This window comes from Lutjanus erythropterus, chromosome 18 (genome assembly GCF_056507025.1).
Source record: "Lutjanus erythropterus isolate fLutEry1 chromosome 18, fLutEry1.hap2, whole genome shotgun sequence".
In the NCBI taxonomy this organism is placed as follows: domain Eukaryota; kingdom Metazoa; phylum Chordata; class Actinopteri; order Lutjaniformes; family Lutjanidae; genus Lutjanus; species Lutjanus erythropterus.
The window spans coordinates 12989311-13016283 of NC_139334.1; the positions used below are offsets into that span (position 1 = coordinate 12989311).

A 26973-nucleotide genomic window follows, 5' to 3' on the forward strand; every position below is an offset into this window, starting at 1 on the left:
ACGGACACTTCAAATTCATACTTAAGTGCAGTACTTGAGTAAATGTACTTAGTTACATCCCACCATTGGTAACAGGTACATGTTTTCCTCGTAATATCGCTAATTATCTTGTGAAGCTCAGGTTGATTCAGGAGATCAAATGGAAAGACGTGTTTCTACCGCTGCAAATTGCAGAGAATTAAAGCGCCCTTCTTTAAACGCTGTGCAATTTAAAGTAAATGGAGCATAATTGACACATAAAAACCCACTTAATAGCAATTCTGCATCATCTCTCTCTCCCTGCCTCCTGTCCTGATGGCATATTAACTGAGTGTAGTTTGATACAGAGGAGGAGGACGTGTCACACACCCTGGTTGAGCAGAAGAAGGACATGGTGTAGAGCTGTCATCACGAGAGAAAAAAAACCCCGAGGCGGTCTGAGCTCTCAGGAATCTGCAGCTTCAGATACAAGTCCACTTTTCCTGGAGCAAATCAGCACCACCAACACTAACCATCCTCCACCACCACCACCACCCTTCACCTCCATGCAGCTTCAGACACCAGCAGCACTTACAAACACACCCACACCACCATCCTCACACTGATCTGTGCTGTATTAAAGCAGAGAAAAAAAAGGTAATAAGCGTTATGCATGTGTTGTAATAATCAGGCTGTGTGGACGTAGACTCGCCTACAGGAGCTGTAGTTGGCCATGGTGGTGGTGGACGGTGTTAATCTGACAGCAGCATGCCGTAGCAGGAGCGCAGGCTCCGATATGAGAAGTAAAACGAGTCTAAAACATGATCGATCAATCAGAGCTGCTGGTTAATATCAATAATAACGATGAGGAGCTCGTCGAACAGCCAGCAAACAGGCTACACGCCGATCATCTCCAACCCCAACTGTGACGGGAAATTACAGCCGCGATTCATCGTTACCTTGTGCGTCCCGTCGGAAATATAAAGATCCCCTCAGCCTTTTAAAAAAAAAAAAAAAAAAAAGGACGAAATAGATCCAAGTCCGTCCTGCTCCTGACGGTCAGTCTCTCCTCCGCCGGGCTGTCGACCTGCAGGGGAGCGATCCGCGGACCGAGCAGCCCACAGTAGCTGCTGGAGACATGGTGAACAAATCGGTGAGCGGTGACCTACTTCCGAAGTGGCATGCTGGAGATAATATTCATGCGCTCAGCTCGCTGCCTGCATTCACATCGCCGCTGCACCGTCCGGGACATCCCTCTGTAATAATAACGCCAAATATTCCTGCAGGGAACTAAAACTGTGGCCGCAATCAGCACTGGGGAGGTTTTTGGGGTTTTTTTTTTTACCCACTTCACAGTATTTTTTATCTCTTGTGTGAGAATTATGCACGTGTATTTATTCTGCAACATCACTTAATGCACATAGCTCTATTTTAAGCCAGTCCAGAGCAAAAACACGCCACTGGAAACAACCAAACTTCCACCAGTTTGAGCCCGCAATAATTGATCAGATGAGACATAGCGGAAGAAATACTTTCCCTCCCGATTTTCCACTAGAATGAGCTTAAAATATCACGAAAATCAGTACAAAAAGTATGAAAAACTAAGTTATAGTTATAATACGCATGAGGCTGACTATAAATTACAGGAAAAATAGGTCCCATAGCGCCAAACACTATTATAAACTCACCACTGAAATGTTTCAAAAGTCCATATTGAAGAAATAAAGACTATAAAACATGATTATAACCTTAAACTAGCAAAAACACCCCACTGGAAATGACCAAACTTCAACCAATTTGAGTCCGCAGTAAGTGGTGAGCTGAGACATAGCGGAGGAGTTTAAAATATCACGACAATCAGTACAAAAACTTTAAAGAAATAAGTTTTTTTTATATAATATGCAGACAGCTGACTATAAGTTAGAGGAAAAATAGTTCCTACGGTGAAAAAATAACTGTAAACTCATCACTGAATGTTTCAAAAGTCATTATTGAAGTTATGTACATATGCTTATATAAAAGGAAAACTAAAAACTATTACCATAAACTCAAAGCAAAAACACCCCACTGGAATGACCAAACTTCAAAATAAGGTCTGGAATTCATCATCTGAGAAAAAGTTTATGAAATATATTTTTTGCCACTGTAATGAGCTTAACATATAAAGAAAATGAGTAGAAAGTAATGCAAAAGAAGTTATAGTAATATTTGCAGACAACAGGCAATAAACTATGGCAAAAATAGGTCCTTTATTGCCGAAAATGACTGTAAACTCACAGCTGAATCTTGTCATCATAATGACAGCAGCAAAACAACCTTAAAATGTAATTAAAATGTGTGTGTAGAAAATAATCTTATACAGACGGCTGAAAACAAACTACAGGGAAAAAAAATAGGTCATATAGGAATATAGTCACCACTAAATGTTCAAAAAGTCAATATTAAAAAAGTGAAGACAACATTTTATTATAAAAATGCACACAGCTCTATTTTAAGCGAGTCGAAAAACATTCCCTCTGTTATTTCTGAGATGATCACTTCTTGCTAATGTTATTATTTTTTAGTTGTGGTCTCACTTTGGTTAAGGTTTGACAATTTCCAGGAAAAAATGATTCCATAGTGGCAAAAAGTGGAGAAAAAGTAATAGAAAGAATATGCAGACCACACAGGAAAAACAGGTCCAGTGCCAAACATGACTGTAAACTCATCACTGAATATTAAAATTAAAAAAAGAAAAAAAAAAAAAGAAATAAATATTGAAGCAGTTAAGACTTAAGTTAAAATATACGCAATTACTCTGAGCAAAAACAAAAGAGAAAAAGAGAAAAAACTTCTTAAAAACATAAAGAAAACAAAGAAAATGAACTGAAAGTAAAGAAAAATAAGTTACAGTAATAATATAGTACCAAACACGACTGTAAACTCACCATTGTTTAAAAACTCTGGTCAAAACCAGGGATTTTCAAAGTCTGAGACTACTGGCTTCCCCTCAGGCAGAGTTTGAAAAAACCCTCACCCCTCCACAACAGCCTGTTGCTGTTTGACGTAACTTCAGGTCTGTCTGAAGGCATTTATTAGTTTCTAACTCTTGGAAAAACAGAAAAAATCCCCAAAACTGTATCTCTGAACTATCTCCTTGGCCAAATCAAACACATGTAGACTGTTCTGTGACTATTCTCATTTTAATAACTAACGTAAAAACATTTTTTCGTTTCCACTGACTGAGCCTTCCCTGAAACTGTTTGGAGCCTCCCTGGGGATTCTTGAAAACCCTTTGCTATAAACTATTAGCCTACTATAAAGTCACGCCAAGTTCCTATATAGTGTACCAACAAACATAAACATCATTAAGGTCGCTGCCAACTCTCTAATGAGTATTAGGCCTACATCCATAATATAAATCCCTGAAGGAGTATTACAGTGATTCTTCCTGTTGGAATAAGGTTTAAAAGACTATAAAATTTGACTAAATAAGAGAAAAAAATATAGCCATTACTAAACTCATGCGAAGTGCCCATACAGTGTACCACCAACATGAACTTCAGCAAGGATTGATCATATCAGATACAACAAAGGACATTTTTAAAAAATCCCAATTGGCTATTAAAATGAGCTTCAAACATGACTAAGATAAATAGAAAGTAAAGGCAAATAAGTTATAGCAATAATATATAGACAGATGACTCAACTATAGGAAAAATAGGTCATATGGGACTATTATCAGAGGCGTTTCTAGGGGAGGGGCAGGGACGCTTGCCACCCCTGAAATCTAATTGGCCACCCCAAGTGCCACACCATTATCCTCGAGTATGATTGGTTATCTGTCCCGTGAGAGGCAGGACCTTGGCTTTAACCAACTGTGTGATGAGTATTATTAAATGTGCATTGTTTTCTTTGGTATATAACATGCTTTTAATTTTCTGTGAGGTTAATGTAGCCTACATAATAAATTAATATATGATTTTAAAAAAATAAATGATAAAAATAAAGCTACTGAACTGTTTTTCATGATGAGGTGTGGAGGACGAGGACAGATGTACAATGGAGGCACAATTTCCTTTTGAGAACTTTAAGAATAAAGTATGGTAGCTTTAAATTATATTTTTATGGTGTTTCTATGTTGTCCTGTGATAAATACAATTTTTAAACACAAGAATATAAAGCTGTAAGATACTGTAATGTTATAAAGTAGATAAAAGAAATGGCACATTAATGTGTGCATGCCTGTGTACACATGCTGCATGCACCCCTGCATAAGACAGCGCTCACCCCTGTCATAAAAGTCTGGAAACACCCCTGACTATTTTAGTGCATACATGACTGTAAACTCACCACTGAATATTTTAAAAGCCAATATTCAAGAAGTAAAGACCATAAAATATGGTTATATAAAAGAAAAACTATAAAGCCATGCTAACCTTCCTACCAGCAACATAAACATCATTAAGCTCAACTCTCTAATGAGTATTACAGCCATAATATAAATCCCTGAAGGAGTATTCTAGTAATTCTTTCTGTTGGATTAATGGCAGCAGAAAATAGAAGCATGTATCCCTCTTAATTAGGCTCAATTACTGTATCCTCTTCTCTTAATAAGGCAATTAAGAACAGCCTAAATCAGTGGTGTTCAAACTGTGGGGCGCCCCCCCCCCTGTTGGGTAGAGATCCACTGCAGGGTGGGCATGTGAAACATATGGAGTCAAACAAAGTCTAATTAATTAATTGAACTGAATTAATGATTGAATTTATTTGGGGGGAAATAAACAAACAAGAGTTTGCTGATACTGCCATGCTGACCTTTACCTCACAAAAATTCATCTTGGATCCTTTTTCATCAGTTGCTTCACCAATTATTATTAATGACTGATTAAAATGTGGGGTGTGAACTTTTTCCAGCCTCTGAAGTGGGGCATGACAGAAAAAGGAAGAAAAAAAGTCAACCATAATAATACTAACATACTGTACACTAATAATACACAAATACCTCACCACAACTGTCACATGCAGTATATACTGTAGTCCTATGAAAATATTATAGTAAGGTTGATACAAATATAAGATCATTTAAATTGTAGACATAATATAAAACACTATAACGTCACGCCCCTAACCCTAACACTAACCCTAAATGAAAGCACACACCTATATACGTGGAGTTAACAGTGACATAAACATTATTAAGCAACAAGGGCGCATGTTTTGTTATTCATTCACTTCTTTTCCTGAATTCTGGTGAAAGTTTATGCACCAACTTATACATTTTCTGCATCAATATTTTGAAAATATCTTTTCTATGTCTAATATTACGGCAATGAAAAGACTTTTTGAGGGGAAAAAAGGTGTAAAAAGAACAAATTTCCCTTTTTGCTGCTACATCATGGATGTGAACTGAGGTTGCCTCTCTCTGTTGTATGGCAGACTGCAACCGCTGTTTTTGAGGCTGCATAATGCCACTACCTACTTTACCAGGGCATTGTGATGTCTATGAGTTGTTTTTTTTTTTTAAATGGCTCATCACCGGCTCCAGCACGTTAAATGTGAGGAATTTCAGTTTTTTTCTTGTCCTTTGTCACATTTAACTGAATATCTTTAAGTTTTGGTCTGTATGTTTGTCAAATTATGACATTTTAAGACACCTTGTTGGGCTTTGATAAGTAATGGTGGGCATTTAACTACATTATGAATTGCCTCATCCAGAAAATAACTAGTAGATTCATCAATAATGAAAGTAATCCTTTGTTGGAGCCCTGAAATGAAAACTATCAAAGGTGATCATTATGTAACATAAACTCATTGTGTATAGAAAACTATCAACCCTCTAATTAGTATTATATCCATAATATAAATCCCTAAAGGAGTATTCCAGTGATTTTTTTTTCCTCCCGTCAGATTAATGACAGCAGAAAATAGCAGCATGTATCCCTCTTAATTAGTCTCATTACTGTATCCTCTGCTCTTAATGATACGTGGAATCTAATAATGATGATGAGTGATCAGTCCCTGATCATCATTTATAACCCTGCTTCTTGAGGAAACACAGATAACATCAGCCTATTACAGTACAATAAAACGCACACTGCCAATGATGAACACTCAGCTGCTGCACTCAGTCCATGTCCACCTACAGGAGAACTTTAATATCTGCGCCAAACGGCAGGTTCACTCTGTTAACAACTAACCGATCGGAAAGCCTCGGTGTTATCAAGTTAGCATGTAGTCAGAATCAAGCTTAATTGGGATAAATGCTGATTGTCCTCATCAATATCAGCTTCGCAGTGTGTAATTAACAGCTGTAAACAAGCTGAGTGTGTTGAGTTAATGAGGCGTGAGCACCGGGGGAAGCTGAGGGAGTATAGACTGCTGAGAGCTGACCTGCACTGCAATAAACACACTGCAACACACTGCAGAGAGAGACAGAACACCGACCACGACCACTAAATGCTTCCTACATGCAGGAAGGAAGCACTCAGTCACTCAGGGCCAATCCCGCCTGAAGCCTTAAACCCTCACAGACTTCAGCTGATGCTACCTGGTAAGTGTTTGAGGTTGCAAGAGCCTGAAATGGTATAAATAGGAATGTGAGAGCCCTCTGTGTCAACTCTGTATCAACACCACTCAAAACTTTAAAAAAAACAAAACACAACAGCATGTAACGTCATGTCTTATCTGTTTTATTATTAGAATATTTCCACTTATTTTTGAGGTTATACTTCATTTTATGCCTGTATTATTTTTAGGGCTGCCCCCTAATAGTTGACTAAGCTGTTAGTTGGTGCCAAAAGTCTTAGTCGACCACATTTTCATTTATCTGTTAACTTACAGAAAAGAAAACACCTCGCACTCCTTTCAGGAACTGTGCCGAGCCATTAGGCCTGAGGGTGTCCTGCAACACGGACCTTTTTTCTGGTGCACTGCTGCTAACTGTGCTGTAGAATATAACAGTAGATGGTGATAATGCTCCACCCGGCAGCCAGCTGCCATTAAAAGAAGAAGAAGAAGAAGAAGAAGAAGAAGAAGAAGAAGAAGAAGAAGAAGAAGAAGAAGCAGCTCAGTTAGCAGTTCTATGGGATCCAGCCTCTGAGATCAATGGAGGCTGGTTGACATCGAATTCAGCAGCTGAGGGGAATTTACTGTAGCTCTGATCAGACTCTGACATTGGGGATGATGAAGACATGGCGGGTTCAAGTGGACACGGGAGATGTGAGTGAGTTTGTGACTTAATGACTTAATTAATGAGTTCACATTGTCCATATAGTTGTAAGTCAGATGCTACACTTAGATGTAGACTTTGTTTTTCTTGTATAGTTATAGTTGCTGCTCCCACTTTTGTTTCCCTTTTTTTGAATGCTTCAGGTCTTCCCTCATGTTACACATTATGGTGCAAAGAACTTTGGGTAATTCCCACAGGCAAAGCCTGCAAAAATGCAGACTTACAGAAAGTGTGCATAAAGGGATCAAAAATTCAGTGAGAGAGTCCTCATGGATTTGGCAAATTGACAATGGGACAGTCTGAATCCCTCGTGGACTTACTGGGAATGCGCCCCAGAGTTTTGTGAGTCCATGAGAGTGGACATGGTGGGACTGGGCAGAGTTCATATGAACATCCCCTCTTGTGGTATTCATGCCCCCAGAAGTGGAAATTTTCTGAAAGCTCCAAGTTCATGAGCATTTTCAGGAAGTTCATTTTTCGAAAGTGTACTGTAGTGGCTGAAAATGTCAGTGGCGTCTACATGGTAACCCTAGATTTGAAAGATTCTTGCAAGATTTGTACAGTGTGTGTTGTTTCTTGTTTGCATCTTGGAGAAGTTTGCCCTAGTCAAAGTTGACATGCTATTGTATCACAAACCATGATCTTGTCCTAAACCTGACGAAGTAGTTCTGTTGCCTAAACGAACTCTAAGTATAAACTTTCTTGCTGGATTCAAATTGTAGTCTCCTGGATGAAAGTCATGTGTTTAATCCACGCAACCACAACCTACAGTAATGCATACATGGACTCTTTCTCGCCCTTTATACTAACCTGATGTAATCTCACTTCCTAAAGCCTGTGCTGAGTCAAGTGCACAGAGTTTCACAAATCTATCTATGATGGTATCAAAGCAGTAAGGCTGAACGAAAACAGTAAAGCAGAGGGCCAGAAACTAAAACAAAGAGCTGAAAGTTTCTCTGAAGCTCCATAAAGCTGAAGGGGACTGCAGAGTCAGATGATAATTATCTGAAGATTCATCACTCCTTTCCCATTATACACAGTCATTTGATCTATTTTTACGATAAAAGTATTGATTATAGCTGCTTTAAAGGCTTCTTCAAAGGTACTTTTCCCTTTGACAGAACAATTGATCATTTCCCACTAGCAATAGTGTGAATACGTGAACATCAGAATTTCAACAATGGCAATGAATATGAAGCAAGTCAAACTGTGTCTGTGCTCTAGGCTCATTTCCAAAAAAGAATTTTATTACAGCAATTAATACTAAAGACAGGTGTAAAAAAGTATCAATAACCATTAAAAATCAACACTATCAGGGGAAAAATATATGCGAAGTGACACTTAGCTCACAGAGCTTAAGTATCAGAGAAATGCATTCAATAAAATGAAAAAAAAAAGTCTTCTTTGCAAGCAGAAAGAGGCTCTTAAAATAAAGTCAAGAGACCCACCGGCATCTTGACAGGGATCATGTATTTCGGATAATGAAAAGTGTCTGAATCCACTGATTTTACTAACTTGCTGGATTGACTGCTCTGATCAGAGGTCGTGTAGTGAGCTGGAAGAGAAAGCATCCACCTTGTCCTTGAGCAAGACATGTAATATGATTTCAAACTCAGCAGCATTTCTTAAGAGTCACCTGGTCCTTTGTAGCCAGCTCCAGATCACTTTCACATCAGATGTAATCTCAAGAATGAGCTACATTTGGCCTTGTACCTCCATTCAACAAGATCTTGCCCCAGAAACTCTCATCTCAGGAGATACTTACTGAAGATGATGAATTTTTCATTCTGAAGGTGGAGAGATAGCACTGGGCAGAGTGAAATAACACTGTAATTCTTTATTGATCTCTTTCTCCGCTTGCCTGGAAAGTCTGAGCTCAGATTCTGCTTCAGACCAGCTGCCCTCGAGCTGCCAGAGCATCAGTGTAAACAAAAAGTTTACAAAAATATCAACAAATGTATTTTGTTCTGTAAAAGAAACCAGTTTTATCTGTTTCTTGAGCCTTTTAAAAAAAGAATATGTCACACTTAAAATAACAAATCTGTCCTTACACAAATGAAACACTGAATTCACAGGAAATGCAGTTTGCTGCTGCACCCTTGCATGTGGTGGCTAATGTTAACTAACGTTAGCAGGCTTAGGCCAAACATAACAATTACCGTGTGTCTGACACTACTGAGTCCGTTCAATGACTCTTCTATTCATGTTCGACTGTTAAACTATGTTTTAGAGTTGATGATATTCGTGTAATTTCCACAGTTGTCCCTGTTCAGTTACATTTAGCATCTTTAACACACAGGTTTCCCCTCAGCAAAGAAACACACATCAACGCTCAGCTTGGCTCACAGAGGATGAGTTTCAGCTGATTGTTTAGATTGCCAGTTGCACATTTCTGCCAGCAGTTGGCGGAGACCCAAAACAGAGCTAAAAGAGAGTGAATACTGAACTGCCTAATTATGATGACTTGCACAGATTTTGTTGATTTTCCTTGATTTTTGTGCCACCACCATGGATAAGTACGCTGCATTGTTTTATTTTGAAAACTGACCAGATTCTCCGTGTTCTGTCTGTGTCTGACTTCCTGTCTCCTCTATCTGCTTTGTGTTGCTTGACGTTGTATCTGGGGCAATCAAGCTGTAAACAGAAACTGTCGGTGTTAATGTTGTGTCCACAACCTGCTTCTTCAGCCCAAACTAGTGCCAAAACTACTTTTCTGCCACTCAAAACTAGCTTTTATTTATTTATTTATTTACACTGCACATCCATAGACATTTCTGTAAACATGCCAGGTGTTTAGCCATCTTGGCTGGTTTTCAACTGCAGTCCCTGGGCATGTGCGATGACAGCTATAAAAGAGCCATAAAATACATCAAAAGACGAACAGCCTCGCACAAAATACTTAAAACAAGGACAAGGAAGCACACCTGAGGCTTTTCAGTAGGTTACAGGTTATGGTCACACACTTGATTGCCTTTTAACTGTAACTAAATGAAAGATATGCGTCACATCTCTCATAAATCTCTTGACACAGACCCGGTGTGTCCATCATCGGGTATTTTTCTGCTTTTGCTCTTGTGTATTTTGGCTGCACAGTTTTGAGCAGGTCAGTGGACTTCAAGAGCTTAATACCCATCTAAGGTGACGTGATTGAGGTCAAACACACGAACGATGTGTTAATGCATCCAAGGTGTAATAAACCCGCCGTCACTGAACCACCCATGAATGTAGTCTATGTAGTCATATAAAGCAAAGCAGCAAGTAGCCGAGCTGCATCACGCCTGTTGAAAATGGACTGCCAGTGGTTATGAATGTGAGGAAGCATTTTCTGTCAATTAGGAGAGGAAGCAAGACGCAGAGTCATCTATTAACATTAAAGGGAAACATATTTTCAGTGTGATGATTCATGCAGTACACACGTAACATAGTGAAGTCATCCAGGAGGCCTTATCCCCTCTAACCACCTCAGCAACCAGCCATTGTCATACAACAGGCTGAATACTGTGTTATGTTCACAGAGGTTTTCTAAAGCGTGTGTGTGTGTGCGTGTGTGTGTGTGTGTGTGTGTGTGTGTGTGTGTGTGTGTGTGTGTGTGTGTGTGTGTGTGAAAGAGAAGTATTTGTGTCATGCATGGCTGGTAGCAACAATGTGATACATGACTGTCTTTTTGTGTGATAAAAACTTGTTCAAGGAAAGTTTATGTGGGTTAAGGCGTGTTTTGAAAGGAGAGTTATGCTTTTTGTTAGAAATAAGACAATACACTGCAAGAATTAAGTGTTAATTTACAAAAGTTAATGTTTGGGCTTCCTTATTTTGCAGTGATTCAAAACAAATAAACTTCCGTAGTCAAACAAACTTGATATCAATTCAATTCATAAACAAATTTGATTTCCTTTTACATTTCAAATAACTTACTGCTTCATCTGTTCCTGTTGGAGCTACTTTGTTTTCAATTCAATTCAATACTGTCCTGAAAAAAAGTTTAGAAAACTTATAATTTTGAGGCAACTGTCTTCATTACTTCTTTTTATTTAGAATCAATCCCAAACTCTTAAGTTTTGCCAAACTATAATCTTTGATTGAGATCATTTACTTTTCCTCTTAAGATAAACTTGGTTCTTTAGTTTTAGAAACACCCTTTAAAATGTATTTCAGTTTTTTTCACAGTGAGCTGTGAACCTGATGTGTCATTACTTGGGTGCTTTAAAATTAAATGGTTAAAAATTAAAATAATAAATTATTAACCATTATGTACTTTCACTTAAATTCAATTATTCAAAAAAAAGTTTGAAATATACATATTTGGGTTTCTGAAACTTAAATATTCAGGTTTAGAATAAAGAAGAGAAGTAAATTATCTCAACAGAACATCAGTAATTGGTTAAACCTTTTCAGAAAAGTGTTGGGCTCAAACTAAAAAATCTTTTGAAGTAAGTTCTCTCAACTTTTTCATTTTTACAGTGATCACGATTCAAGTCACCATGATCAAGTTTTCATCACGTTTTCTTCAAGCTATTAAAAAGAATGGCCTAAGGATTTTTAACTCTCAAACAATGCATGCTGGGAAGTCTGCTATCATGCTGATCATATTTCTTTAGAAAGTCAATTTAATGACTTGATTGAAGCATCTATAGTACATTCATTCAACTCGACGTTTCAAGTGTAAAGACTGAAAGTTCAAGTTCAAGAACTCATGTTTAAGTTAATGAGAAAATATTAATTGATTCCATTACATTTTTTTTACAGTGTACAGGAAAATAAAATATGTGGTAATTATATAATTACATGTCAAAAACAACAGGACATAATGAGGAGGGATGGATTGATAATGTTTAAGCTGAGACAGTGATGCACACGTGTAGAATAAAAACACGACTTCAGTACAGGATATGTCAGAAAAACACATCATGTTGTGTAGCATACATTTACTACACAGCAGCACAGGTAGTAAGCTGTTATTTCTCAGCTTCAGCGTGTAGCCTACAGATGTAGAGATGACAGTTCAGCACTACAGAGCAGATACAGGACAGGAAGTGTAATTATCTGCGTCTACTGTTCCTCTTCAAAGAGACGGGGCGAGATGCCAGACAGCCTGACTGGCAAAGAGGGGAAAGAGGGAAAAAAAAGAGAAGAGAGCCAGATAGAGACAGAGAGAGATAGCGATGAAGACTGAATTCAGAAAAGATCGAAGCAGAGAGGAGTGAGAAAGTGGAGAGGGAGTCTCACACCTCACATCTCATCGAGCAGCAGAAAAGTCAAACTTAGTAGAAATCAGAGGAGCAATTTTTCACATCCACCCTCCTGCTTTTCTTTGCTTGACAGCTCCAGAGATACAGACGTTTGACTTCCTGAGAGAGCAGGCGAGAACAAGGCAGAAGAGAAATTAGGAGAATGTGTGAGAGACAGCGACAGGGAGGGGAGGGGAGGAGGGGGGGGGGGTCAAAAGACAAGAGAGTGATGGATTGAGATAGCAGAATGGAGACAGAGAGAGATTGTCATCATCATCATGAACAATGACTCTCTGATAGACGAGGCCTGTCGCTGGAGTTTCAACCCAGCTGAGGAGGCAGCGAGGAGGGGGCAGCCGCCCGCTCACCCACCCACCCGCTCGCCCGCCCGCCCGCCCGCCCGCCCACCGCCAGGGTCTCAGTCGTGCTTTTAGCATCTGCCAAACTGAAGGACGCTCGGTGCCATGTGCTTTTCACTGAAGGAGCCTGATGTTTGTCAGTCACAGTGAGCTTCTGTTCTGTCCGGCCGCAGCCAAACAGGGTTTAATGTCCTCCTCACACACACACTCTGGGAAAGAAAGGTTCTAACTAGAACCATAAAGGGTTTTTCAGCTCATCCCCATAGGAGGAACCTCTTTGGTGCCTGGTAGAGACGTTTATAAAGGTTCCAATTGGAACCGCATCAGAGATTTCCACCTAGAACCAAACCTACAACCATCCATGAAAGGTTTCACCCAGAACATCCAATGAGAGGCTCTATAGAGAACCCCTCTTTTGTGTAGTGGTTCCACCCAAAACTCTCTCCGTGGGTTCTATCCAGAATTGTTCCACATTCTAAGGGTGCTAACAAGAACCCAACCAGGTTTTTTCCTACTGAAAGCTTTTTTATATTCTGAGAGCTTTATCTAGAATACACTCGATTGGTTCTACCAAGAACCTTTTTACACTTCAAGAGTTTTATTCAGATCCCAACCAGGGGGCTCTACTGCAAACTTTTTTATATTCCAAGGATTCTATCCAAAACCCACCTAAGGGGTTCATTGGAGAACCCTTTATATTCCACAGGTTTTTCTAGTTAAGAATCACTGAGACTTTTTTATGTTCTGAGGGTTTCATCTAGAACACACAAGGGGTTCTACATTCCAAGGGTTTATCAAGAGCACACTCGGGGGGGTCTAACGAGAATCGTTTTATGTTCCAAGTGTTTTATCTAAAACACACTCAAGAGGTTTCTACTGAAAAGTTTTTTTTTAATATATTTTCTGGGTTTTATCTGGAACACACTCAGGGGGTTCTACTGAGAACCTTTTTATATGATGGTACAAAGAACCCTCAACAAAAGAGTTCTTCGAGGACTTAAACAATCTTTGAAGAACTCTTTGCTCCAAAAGAAAATGGTTCTTAGTAGGACCTCAGCCCTTCAGGCAGGACCCTGTTGGAACCCTTATTTCTAAGAGTGCGTGCACACACACACACACACACACCATGTAAACAATCCCAGTGTGTGTGAGAAGACAGCGAGACCTCGGTTCTGAAAGCTCCACATCCAGTGCAGCTGTGAGGCGGCCAGCAGCTGACGCCGGCCTGTGTGTCTCTGCTCTGTCTCTGCTTCCTTCCCCACCAACCCCGCCTCCTCTTCTTCTATGTTTCCATGAAACAGACCTGTAATTTTCACAGCTGTGTCTCGGGCACCGTGCCAGGGTGAGTCAGGGAAAGAGAGAGTGAGAGGAGGGAGAGGGAGGCAGAGGGGCCGGCTAATGGCTTTTAGAGGAGTGCAGGCTACAGCACAGCGCTGCTAATCCTCACACACTCAAGATTCAAACCAGAGGAATATTCAAACAGCTGACAGAGATTAACATCCAACTGCAAAACTCATTAGCATTATAAAATATACAAGAAAAATGTTCTGTACATTATATGGTAGCCAACCTTGAGATCCCAAAAATAAAGACAATTTTGAAACAGAAATCTAGGGGTCCTCCACCAGAAAAATCAAGTTTCCTGCATTCTGGTGACTGTCTAAGACTGACAATAACAAAATAATAAAGTACAATTTTTCTGACAGACAAATGCCTGCAGACAAACTACAACAGAGACTTGTTAGCTGGAAAACTCAGTGGGACCACAGCAGTTAGCTTCACCCAGTCCAATTTCAAATTTCAGTGACAGAGAAAATTAATATTTATTCCTCAGATGCAAACAGTCGACTTTTGGAGCTGTGAGGCGTAGACACACCATCCAGAGCCAGAAATTTGTCATAAATCCGTAAAAAGTACGGGAGAATTGTGATCCCAGGAGGAAACCAGAAGAGGGCAAGGAAAAATAGGGAAGTTTCCCCGGAAAAAAAATCTGGAGTGTTGGGTCTTTTTGTCATATTTTGGCCATCATATCTCCTGGTTAGGATAACATTGTTCTCAGCAAAGTAGGTGCTGAAATCTGCAGCATTGTTAAGTCAGACAATCAGACAGGTGGTAATGAGGTAAACAGTTTAGGTGGATTACCTAAGTGTGTTATTTGGAGGTAAAACTGAAAACAACTGCACTCTGAATTACGATAATAACCCCAAATTGCAGGAAATCTGTGTGCACGCACAACTAAGTAAAAACAGTAGGTCAAAGTTGAAGCCTGCAGTCATTCTGTAAACTGTGATGCATGTTTACAACGGACATTTCTGGTAAACATTTTGCTGTTTGGCTTAGTTTTCTCCTCCGAATTAGACCTGTGGGTTCGTATCGTCCGACAGTTACCCTGTTGGACTCTTTTTTTAGTAATGCTGCCATATTCACAGATCTGAGCTGGATTACCTGCAGGGAATATCAGACATCTGTCCAGAGGCTCCAGACCTCTTCAGGGTTTTAGGTTTAGGGGTTTAACTTAGAGATGCAATAACAGCAGTTTTCTTGGTTGATTACGATTTCCAATTTTTTCAAGTTTCTGACCTGCAAATTCCAATTTGGCTGATTTTAAGTCTTTCTAAGAACTATAATTGACGGAATACGTAAACATTTTTGTAGCTTTTCTTTGATGTAAAATAATACTGGATGTGCAAAATAAAACACTGACTATTAAATAACTTTTCTCCAAAAGTGCTCCAGGTTACTGCCAGGCCTTATTATATTATTATATTAAGATTATGTACCAGGGGGGCACAATCTTGCGAGATCTCTAACGGAAAGTGGTTTCACATGATCTCGTGGCAGCAGATGTAAACAAACCGGAGACTAGGTGGGAGTCTGGGTGAGAAAATGTTTGGTTGAGGTCTAATGCTGACTTCATGCAAGCATGTGTCTGAATGTGTCTCTCATTAGAAATCTCTCCATGAGGTCGCAGCACATTGTTCAAAATATTATCGGTCAGCAGCAAATAATTCGTATCAGACTTCTGTCTCAAAACAATATGAGTGGAGCCCTGTTGCTGAGGCACTGCAAAAATTTTGATTTTTAAATGATTTGGAAGGCAGATGATAACTTAACCTCACTGACTTCCATTTAAGTTGGCGTTGTTTTATCCCGATGCTTAGTTCACATTCTAACCCTGTTCTGCCTCAGGACCAGTCTGAGAACAAATCAATTAGAGTCGACCAAACAAAAACCAACAAAACAAAACTACATCACAAAATTGGAACACGGACAAAAATGCAGTGCTCTCTGGCCCTAAAAACACAGTACATTGTGGCAGATTACCTGACCACAGCAACCGACAGTAAACAAAGAACGCCGTTGACGAAGTGCAGACTGTGAGCGCAGTCTGGCCATCGAGACGGGCAGATACAAAAACTCCTGGCTCCCCAAAGAGGAGCGCTTCTGCCAGTTATGCAAAGAAGAAAAAGTGGAGACGGAGCTGCTTTTTCTGACAGAATGCACAAAACTCCAGTCCATGCAAACCAAGTATTTCCCCAAATTACACCAACGCCCTGAATTTGACCACTCACACTTACTGTTAATTTTATTACTGTTATTATTTTATTGTTGCTGATACCCATCAGTTATGTGCAGTTTCCTGTCCTGCATTGCTCTTTCATGTTACTGAAAAATGTTTTATTGCTTGCTGCCTGTGTTTTATTTGTGTTTTTTTTTTTTTTTTTTGTATTTTGAATGTGCTCTGGCACGACTGTGTTTTGTTATGGTCATGCCAATAAAGCCTCTTCAAATCTGAATTTTGTTTGGCGATGCAGCGTCACTGCACAGGAGCGGAGACGTCTGTAAAATTAAATACATTTCTGGATCTCAACAAGATGTTCAAATCATAAAGAAGGAAAATACTATATTGTTCAGTTCCAAAATGCATATATGTTTTGTGCATTTGTAGATCCACTGCTCTGTATGTTGTAGTGCACATTAGTGTAAAGTTATGGTAGATTAATTATTAACGTTTTCAGAGTGTTCTTCTACTTCTTTACACACTTGCAGGTGTTTCTATGTACAGGTTAGTACACAGTGGTTTTACTGGTCTGGCCCACTTTATATCAATTTGGGCTGTATGTGGCCAGTGATCTAACACAAGTTTGATACCCCAGATGTATAAATTTCCAAGTTATTTTGATAACTGACACTGTCATCTACTGCATCTGCACTGTTTATCAACTGCAAGTTGTTCTAAATACAGACAAAACATACTTATCTTCTTTGCCACTTCAAAAACAGCAAGACCAGCACTGTCTGAGAAAACTGTAATGAGAAATGTTCAACAAATTGAGTTGGTACCTAATTTTAAATTGATGTCTTTTAAGGAGCACATTCAGTATGTTGTTAAAAAAAAAAAAGAAAAGCTGAAGCTCTTTTACTACAGAAACAAGTCTTGCTTTTCCTTTTGTGAGAGATAGAAATTGGATCTATTTTTTTAAGGTGGTACTGACTATGAGGATGTGTTGTATATGGATGCCTCTGCTCACTGTCTTCATTTCTCATGTGCTCATAATCTCAGTCATTGGTGTTTTTACCTACAAAACCATTCTGGACATAATTCCTTCTTACTTATCTTCCCTTTTAAACTGGAAACATGGAAGTCATAATCTTCATTTTATTGATATTTTGCAATTTGTTGTTCCAAAGTCTGAACTGAACTGGGAAAGAAATCTTTTAGGTTTTTGGCACCTAATGCACAGAATAATTTACAGAGTGATCTTCAAAAACCAGTGATGTTAAATGAGCTTAAAGCTCTGGTGAAAAGTCTGGAGTGTGCAAGTGTTTTACAGTATATGAGCAAGTTTTAATGTTGTTCACCTGCGTGTTTGTCTGTTAATTACTTTTGCTGTAACTGTGCTGCTGCGATCCCTGATCTCAGTGAGACTAACCTGGATAAATAAAGGCAGAATAAAAAATAAAATGAATAATGGGGTTTCTGAGCAATTTCTTAAGCAAAAGTGCTCATAATACAGTCACCAAAAAATGCAGTTCTTACAGAAATCTCTACAGCAGGGATTTTGAGCATTTTTAGAAATTCTTAAGTGGTCAAAAATGATTTAACTTCAAATCTGTGTAATAAATTTTATCAGCTCAAAAGCTGCTGCAAAGACTTATGAGAAAAGACTGAGAATCAAAATGTTCTAAGCCTTTATACACACTTAACTTTCAAAATTTGAGCAAGCACCTAAAGAAAATGTGTTTATTAGAGATTTGTGAAACCGAAGAGCTGCATCTCAAATTATTCTTATAACACTTATATGTGGCATACACTGTAGACCTGCTGTTTCCCCTAAAAATCCCCTGTTTATGGCAGAGAGGTGGGAGTGGAAGAGGTAAAAATCCCCTGTTTATGGCAGAGAGGTGGGAGTGGAAGAGGTTAAAACAAGGTAGCTCGGCTCCAAAAAAGCCAAATGAGCTGTGTGAGTTCCTGCTAGATAATATTTAACATCAGTCTGTGGGGAGCAACAGTGTGACTATGATGACAAGTGTTTTGGAAAAGAGGGATGTGCCAGTGTACTTTTCCAATGGCCAATAAAGTCATTCATACTGGGTGTGATATTGTTTTCACTTTCAGAAAATATTTTCCAAGCATAAACAAAACATTTTTACGCATTTAATTTCCAAGATAAGCCACATGCTAATATGAACAATAATGGTAATGGTAATAAATAATAATTACCCTACTAATACTTTTTCTAAATGTACAGTAAAGTCTCTGCTGAGCACATGTTCCTGTATCTGAACAGGAAGTATTTGTCTCCTTAGGGACAGCAGGGCGGACAGTGTGTTTGGGCAACAGGAGGCACGTTCCCCTTCTCCTCCTCCCCCTCCTCCTAACTCCTCCTCCTCCTGCTCTCTATGGCCACAACAGGACACTTCTTCAGAAATAATGGGATTATGTCTGTGATTGATAACCAGCTTTATGGCTCACGTGTGGGCGCTGCACCTCGATTCAGCATGCTGCTATGACAGGCCTGTCAAAGTCGGCTCTGGAGAACTGACTAGACACAAATCTACCACGACCTCCAGAACTGAAGCTCTATTGTCAGGCATTTCTGTCCACAAGAGGCTTTACAAACACCATTATACTGAGGAACTCACTAGGTAACTTGTATGTCATGCATTATAACCCTGATGTCATGTCAAAGCCTGTACTTTACAGAGGCCTTTTACAACAGCAGATGATCGGCTTTTCACATCCTGTATAAGAACATTTAAAATCCAAATAGTGCTGCAACTCACAATTTTTTTTTATTAGTAATTAACCTGATGATTATTTCCTTGATTAAATAAAACACTAAAGGATAAATCTGCAATATATTTGCTATAAAAAAAGGTAAAATACTTGCTTCTCTGACAGCCATGCCACAGCTGCGGAGTCTTTCTATTCCAGTCCATAATTTGTGTTTTTGTTTGTTTTTCACGTTAATTAGAATTCAAATAAATGCCAAATGTTTGCTGAATGAATAAGTGTCTGTTTCTGAGTTATAGTATCGGAGATCTTTTAGAAGGAGCAAATATTTATAACAGTTAAACTGAGCAGAAAATGGGAGTGTGACAGGCAGTCACTGAACTCCACCTCCGGAGTGTGTATTTTCAGAGCAGTGGGCTTTTGTTTTTCAGGATGGCAGGTTTAACTTTACACTGACAGACAACTGACAGTTATAAACAGCTGATCAACTCACGGTGTAGGACCCTCATCACTTGTTATTGTCAGTTTACGATGTTGCGCACATCTTGTGCTAATGCAGCGCTCCTGCAGCCTGCCTGAGCTTCCCTGAGTCTGGGGGGGGGGGGGGGGGACAACGTGCTTCAACCAAGAGATTGTGTATCAAATAGAATTTCAACCTATTTATTATACCGTCTGTAGCTCGAACTCACCGTTTGGATTCGAGTACTCATTTCTGGACTTGCAATTGTCACATTAATTAAATGAATTGTGTAACATCTAAAAAAAAAAAAGCTCTGACTCACCACTGTGTGTTAAACTCTTGGGTTGGATGGTCTGCTCTGGCCACCCATACACTCTTTCATTGGTACACCTTCATATATAATTATGTGTGTGTGTGTAAGGCAATTGTTGGTCTGCTCCCACGTTACCTACAGTATATACAACAGTCTTTGTGTTCTGAGGACTTCTTTTTGCTCTCTGTATCAAACACCCAGGTGTATTCTGCGCCTTCGGCAAGGAATATGTTGCAGAATGACTTGAAACTCGAAGAATTTAAATCCAAAATTAAAGCATAAGGGGCAGATTCCATAGGATGGACATTTTTCCTTATTTGCCCTTGTTAGACTTTCTTTACAGGGCAATAAGGGACACATTGCAACAGACCTGTAGTGTAAACTGAAGTGAAATAATAAATCTGATACTTCCCCATTCAAAACAATATGTCAAACCAGATTTGCTGATTAAAGGTCAAAAATATAGCAGTAGAGGAATAGTTTGTCTATACACAGACTAACTGTAATACTGTAGACAGATATTGTGGTTTGATCGAAGAAGTTGGCATCGGTCTTAATTACTCTGTTTGAAACAGTTTGAATTTTTGTAGAATCTAATCTGTAGGACAAGACATCATTGCCTCACAAAATTCATTAATTTAAATGCTTTTTCACACATTTTGCCTTTAACAAATATTGCACCTCCTGCGATTTGAAAATTGCAGAAAGCCACGTCGCGATTTCAATAAAATTTCAATTAATTGTGCAGCCCTGCTCAAGATGGACACGGAGTGTAGTGAGCCGACAAGGAAAGATGAAAGACGTATTCAGATGCTTTACGTCAGAAGAAGTACCAATACAACGGTGTGAAAATACTCTGTCACAAGTAAAAATACAGAAGTGTTGTTGAAACAGGCTTCTACCAGCACAATGCAGCTGAATCAGGAGTTTTATTGTTCGAGGATACAAACTACCAATACAAGCCTGGCTGGACCATGTATGACTAATATACAAAAAAATGTTACAGGGCTAGTCGGTGGTAGTGTTTACAGCGTGAATTCATGGATACTGAATGCTCATCTGAAATTTTCTGTAGTTCCAGTAATATTTTGTTTTAACGTGTGCTTAAGTGTCACATCACATGACATGGTTAAGCTATGTTTGAGTAAAAAAAAAAGGGGTTGTAGAAGCAGTTGCAAAAACACTTTCCACAAAGAGAACACATTTCACTTTTAATTATAACTATTCTAATTATCTGTTGCCAGAAAGGGACTGGAACAAACTCACTGATTTAACTGTTCAAACAGACGACTGCTATTTGAATAGAAATACACACAGATATGAGCCAAAAACAAATATTCAGCCTAGAACTAATGATCAACAATCCAATATAATTGATGCAAAGTGAAAACATGGATCCATGTCACCGTCTTTAACATACGCCTTTATTTTGAAATTCCCATGGCAAGTCTATCACCACTGAGTTATATACTTATCTTCATTGTTCTTGTTAAGTCATGTTGTATGTGTGTTAGTGAAGTCAGTGTAAAGTAAGATTTTCTGTGCTTAACTGGTTACAACTCTTTACATTTATTTCTAACCAAAAGTAGGGAAGAAAGGGGCTGCAGCCTTTTCAGTAACTGACTGTGTTGAATGGGCATATAATCTGATCTTATATCAATCACACAACCCTTTATGATCTCAGCAAATATGGTATCATTGTCCGAAGAATCGATATAATATTGTATTGTGATAAAACTTGTGACTTACACCCTTTACACATGTATGGTAACTGGAGAGGTAACAGGAGAGCGACCTGATTTTCTGAAATGTATAAATTTCTACTTCTAATTATATTTCTTTCACTGTGAAGCAATATGAAACCTTTGTTCACTTTCTAGAATTAACACGCCACATGAAAAACAACAAACAGCTCCACTGAGACAGCAGTATATCACACAGCCTTCTGAAAGTTTAGCATTTCAGGAAAAGGGATTTCTCCACATCATAGACGTCTCTGGCCAATCAGAGGACCAAAAAATTAATCCCTGATAGTTAAGATAATAGACTGTATATAAAGATATATTTAAACATCTTTATACAGTCGATGGTTAAGACAAGTTAGCACTACTTCCTGACAGATCATTTTCTCTGCTGAATTTTCCCTGAAAAACACTCTTTAAACAGGCTCTGGCAGGTCTTTGCAGATATAGATACCACCAGGGATTATGTTTATAGAAGTCTATAGCTTGTTTTTGTTTTGTTTTGTTTTTTAGAAAAATCCTGTATAGCATGATTTCAATCATCCAACAATTTTTGCAGAATCAATTACCAACAGATTATCAGTTAACTGATCTGATTCAGCTCTAGAACCAAAAGATATAACCAGCAAAACACCAACAAAACCTTTAAGAGTCTATGTGAGAGTCTCTTTCAATGCAAAAGCCAAAGATAAGCAGTTTATAATCACAGAAACCAGCAAATATCAACATTTGCAGTCAATTATTGATATTTGTTGCTTTTAAAAACATCCAAAAGTGTTGCTGATTTAGTGAACAACAACAAAACAAAATAATTGGTCAGTTTTTCAGATCCAACAGAAATAACCAGTGAAATACGAGTAGGAGCCCTTTAAAGTCTCTCGAAGACTCTTTATTAGTCCAAAAGCCAACAATGTTTAGTTTACTGTCATAGAAAACCATAAAATAGCCACATTTGCAGTGAAATGTTGATACCTTTGCTTAAGAAATCATCCGATATGGGTGCTGAATTAGTGAACTAACAGATGAATTGGTCAATTCAGCTCTAGATTGAAACGAATTAACCTTTTAAATAACAGCAAGAGTTATTTTTAAAGAATCTGTATCAGTCAAAACCCTACGATATTCACAGACAAGCAGCAACTATCCACATTTGCAGTGAATTTATGATGATCTTGCTTTAAAAATCCCCTAAATTATTGTTGTGTCAGTCATGGATACTCAGCTACCCATTCTGCTCTAGATCCCAAAAGAAAGAAAGAACCAGTAACACCAGCAGGGCCTTTCTGAGCCTTCATGTCTTCCTGGTGGCACTGACAGACTCAAACTTACTGCACGTATTTTGCCTCAAACGCGTCTGATCCTCCATCAAACCGCCTTATTAACAGTAAACCTGCAGACACAAACTCCGCAGCAGTGTGGAGCCTCGAACTTGACTCGAACAGAAGCCGCTGTGTGACATTTTCTGCGATACGAGCTGCCGAGGCTCCGCGCTCAACATTTACGCTGCAAAACACGAGTGTGCCACCTGCACAAAGAAGTGATATGCAAAAGTTTCACCGCCACCGAGCAAGGATCTGTTTCTGCGAGCGTAGCTGCCACATTATTATTGTTGTTATCCCAGCAGCCCCTGAGCGGAGCGGAGCTGTCTCATGGCTCGATCTCTTCCATGTCCCGCCTGACACTTTCAGTTTGGCCCGAGAGGCGATCAGAGTTGACGGCTGTGCTGTCTTACCGTTTCGTAGACTGGAAAATACCCCAGGCAGAGACGATCCGAAGAGGGGGGGGATCACTTCCACAGGGCCGGAGAGTGATGCGTCAGGTGTACGCTTCCCGCAAGTGAAGAAGGAGGAAAACGGAGCGGAGGGCGACTCATGTTGAAGCCTGTTTTTTAACTCCGAACTGCGCCGCTGCCGCTGCTCCGCCGTGCGCTGCGCGTAAAAAACCCCGTCGGTCCGAACACTTCAAACTACAATCCTGCTTCGCAAGACGAAGAGAGGCGCCTGAGCGTTCACAAGCTCCTGCAAACTACGGCTCCACTTCACTTCGGCGTGTTTTTACATAACAGCATCATCCGCTTTTTTTATGTTGACGCATCATGTAGCGAAAACATGGAGTTTCTTAAAGGGCCACGGACGCGCCGTCGTCCACATGTCACCGTCCCTCCCCAGCAGCAGCAGCGGCAGCGGCAGCAGCAGCCCCGCTGAGGCTGACAGATGGCTTTCACCTAGTTAATGTCTTTAAGCCCTACTCTTTTGACACTTGTATTAACCCTGGCAGCAGCAGCAGCAGCAGTGAGTGAAAAAGCTGCTCAGCCCTGAATGAAGGATCTGTGGTCTGTCAGCTCTCTGGCTCATGAAAGAAACCTGCTCTGACATGTGACTGCGTGGTGCCTCCAAGTACTGAAGTACAGGAGTGTGTTGTCTCTTCTGTGTGACTTAGTGTTTCAGTTGTCTGCAGTGACATTTTATATAACAATACAATGTAACAATAAGAAGACAGTCGACAGAAGTTGGTTCTCAAACTCAATTTTGTTCATTCAAGTGTAGCTTGCAACTATTATACAAATTATTAAAAAAAAAAAAAAGAATTTTACAGAACTGTAGACATTCTGCCTTGTTTCATTAAGCACAAACGTGTTCACTTTGCTATGTCTCATTAAATTGCCTCTTTTCTATGTCAGCTTTTCTTTTCTTAGACATTTTGCTCAGCTGTTAACATACATCAACCACTTGGCTAGAGTACCACTGCTGAAAGGGTGTGTGTATTAAGAATATAATGACATTTGGCCTTCAGGACATGGAAAACAAAATCGTATGATTTCTGGGACATTAGTTCAAGGATGCCTTACTTTTGCAATGCAGCGGGCCGGATTTGGCCCACGGGCCCTCAGTTTAATACACTGTATTAGATCACCATCTGTATCCACTCTTAAAAAACAATGAATTAATTTATTCATTTCTTCATTTTAATAATTTGTCTTGCTCATATGCCGTGTACTGTGGTGAAGCATGTGGATAGAGTATGTTTGTATATGTACACTTGTGAGTGTGTGCTTCTCTATGGGTCTTTATTATACATATTTGCTTTTTATCACCTTTTACTATCTTTGGTGCTGCTCATGTTTAATAGCTTTTTATTGTTATTACTTAATTTACCTTGCTTTTATTGTCTCGTGAAGCACTTTGTAATGTCTGTTTTGAAAATGCCATATAAATAAAATATTATTATAAATAAAGGTATATACATTTAATGCAAGATAAAGAGGAACCACAGTATAACTTTTTCCTTTGAACTGGAGACAATATAATCATCCGACACATTCATCACATGAGTGAAACCCACACTAATCTCACACAGGTGTTGATATAACTCATGTCGCATACATTAACATTTAATCTAGTGCAAATATTCTTCTCTCTCTAGCTATTTATAAATGGATAGAAATTATCATGGTGCCACTTTCTAATAAGTGGCCTTTTAAAGAGGGATTCATAAGATTAAACTATTTTATTTAACTAATCCTTCATAGATCAGCTGTGAATTATTAATACGGGAGCAACTTTTGGGTTGCCAGTTTGTGGAAAATCCTTGTGTCCTGTGTTTATTGTTTCTACATGTACTGTGCTTTATGTACTGTAATACAATGTTAGTTATCTACTAATAAATGCATAAAACTTCTCACTTTATAACAAGCCATTAAGTCTGCATTTACAAGCTATGCAATGGTAAATTAGATGTTAATTAATGAGTATTTCACCAAGTTAGTCGTCCATCTCCAACCCAAACATTAGTTTAGTAATGGTTTATAACTGACCCATAAAGCTTCAGTAAATTATTTATTAACCTTTTCCACTCCACCTCTCCCTTTGCACTTACCTTTGTCACTTTTGGGCAGGGACAAGGGTCTTCAGGGGAAGATAGCAGGTCCACAGTAGGGAACCTGTAGGTTAATTTGTGTCAAGTTGTTCTAGTCATAAATCTGTAACAAACATTGCAGCACCTATTCACATTTTGAAAGTTTAGAGTGTTCAAGGACTTAGAACATGACGATGGCCATTCAAATGCTCTGTCATGCACAATTTATAACTGGAGAATTGATTTAAAAAATGGTCAAGTATCCCTCCAAAATACCACATTAAGACACCAAGACCTTGAGGAACACCACAGAAACAATCACGCTGTGAAAAGGTGTCAAAAACTGACACTGACATTCTGAGATTTCTGTAAGAACTGCATTTTTTGAGGACTGGATGGGGAGCAGTTTTTGTCAATACACAAATGAAAGTCATACATCCTCTGAAAGCTTTATGAGGTCAAGTTTCAATGAGACGGTCTCACTACAGTTAAACAGCTGCGATGGGGGCCATTATCATCATCGCACCTGAATATAATTGGGCTCATTAAATCCACAAGAGTCTCAGCTTTACAGTCAATTTATGCAATTTCAATACCGTTTATGGACTCCAGTATGCAGAAATATTCAAAGAGCGTGAGTGAAAATAACACATTTACACTGCATGCAAAAGGAAGACTCAGGTAAACACTGAAGCCATTTTTAACCAGATATCCTGAGGTGAGAGGTCAAGGGACCACTTTGAAAATTGCCTTGATATTTTTTTACTTGTAAAAATTTACTTTGGATTCAACCATATAGAAAAAAAACAGCATAATCACACTAAAAAATATTAATGATCAAAATTTCCAATGAGCCATGTTAATGCAGAAGTAAGTCACATTTCCGTCACATATACCCTCATTTATTGTGTATTCTTCTGATTTTAATTTTGTCTTTATTAATCAGACAGCTCCCCCTGCAAAGACATTTTGGGACTCCCTGCCTTTGCAAAAGAAGGTTATGTGGCATCCAACATGAACTTTAGACTCGCTGCTCATTGTAAAAAGGGAAGCCTTCACTTTTCACTTGACAATAAGGCATTCAATTTGAATGTCTGCCGTGAAGGGAGGAGTCCTTCCTGCTTAATAAAGAGCCATACAGCTAAAAACACAAAGCACACTGCACTGATAGACGTTACACAGCAACTTCGTTTACAAAAATGCGGACTCACAACCTTGAAGCCCAGAAGTTATTGTAAGTTTACATTATAACCATTTATTACTGATTCGCACGGCATTACATGATTGATGAAGGACAGCAGCAAGCTTTACTGTAATCTGATAATAAACCTATCTAATGTTTAGAAGATGAATATGAACATATCAGCAAAACCATAATGTTGTGTTAAAATGGTCAGTTTGCTATAAACTGACTGCAGGGTGCCACAGATGCACAATCATGTCTGAAGTAAACCATCATCCTTCATCTTGTCACTGTGTCTCTGACAGGAGAAATGGACCAGCTGTCACTGCAGGACAGGAAACTGGTAGAAATAGTTTGATGTATTTTCTTCATCAAATGATCACCAGTTGGATTTTAAACCTTGAGGTCAGTTTCAAAAATATTTTTTTTG

General features: G+C 39.0%; 1 protein-coding gene across 2 annotated transcripts in view; it reads right to left on the reverse strand.

Moving 5' to 3' along the window:
- bahd1 (bromo adjacent homology domain containing 1) overlaps nt 1-25126 on the reverse strand; it is a 51578-nt gene extending 26452 nt beyond the window's left edge. Inside the window, exon 1 of one of the 2 annotated variants that reach the window (XM_084742689.1) lies at nt 23238-25126. The gene's annotated coding sequence lies outside the window, so the exon portion shown is untranslated. Of the gene's footprint in view, nt 1-917; nt 1106-23237 lie in introns of those variants that run through there. The other variant, XM_084742690.1, reaches the window with a different exon arrangement.
- Between the last annotated feature and the right edge of the window lie 1847 nt (nt 25127-26973).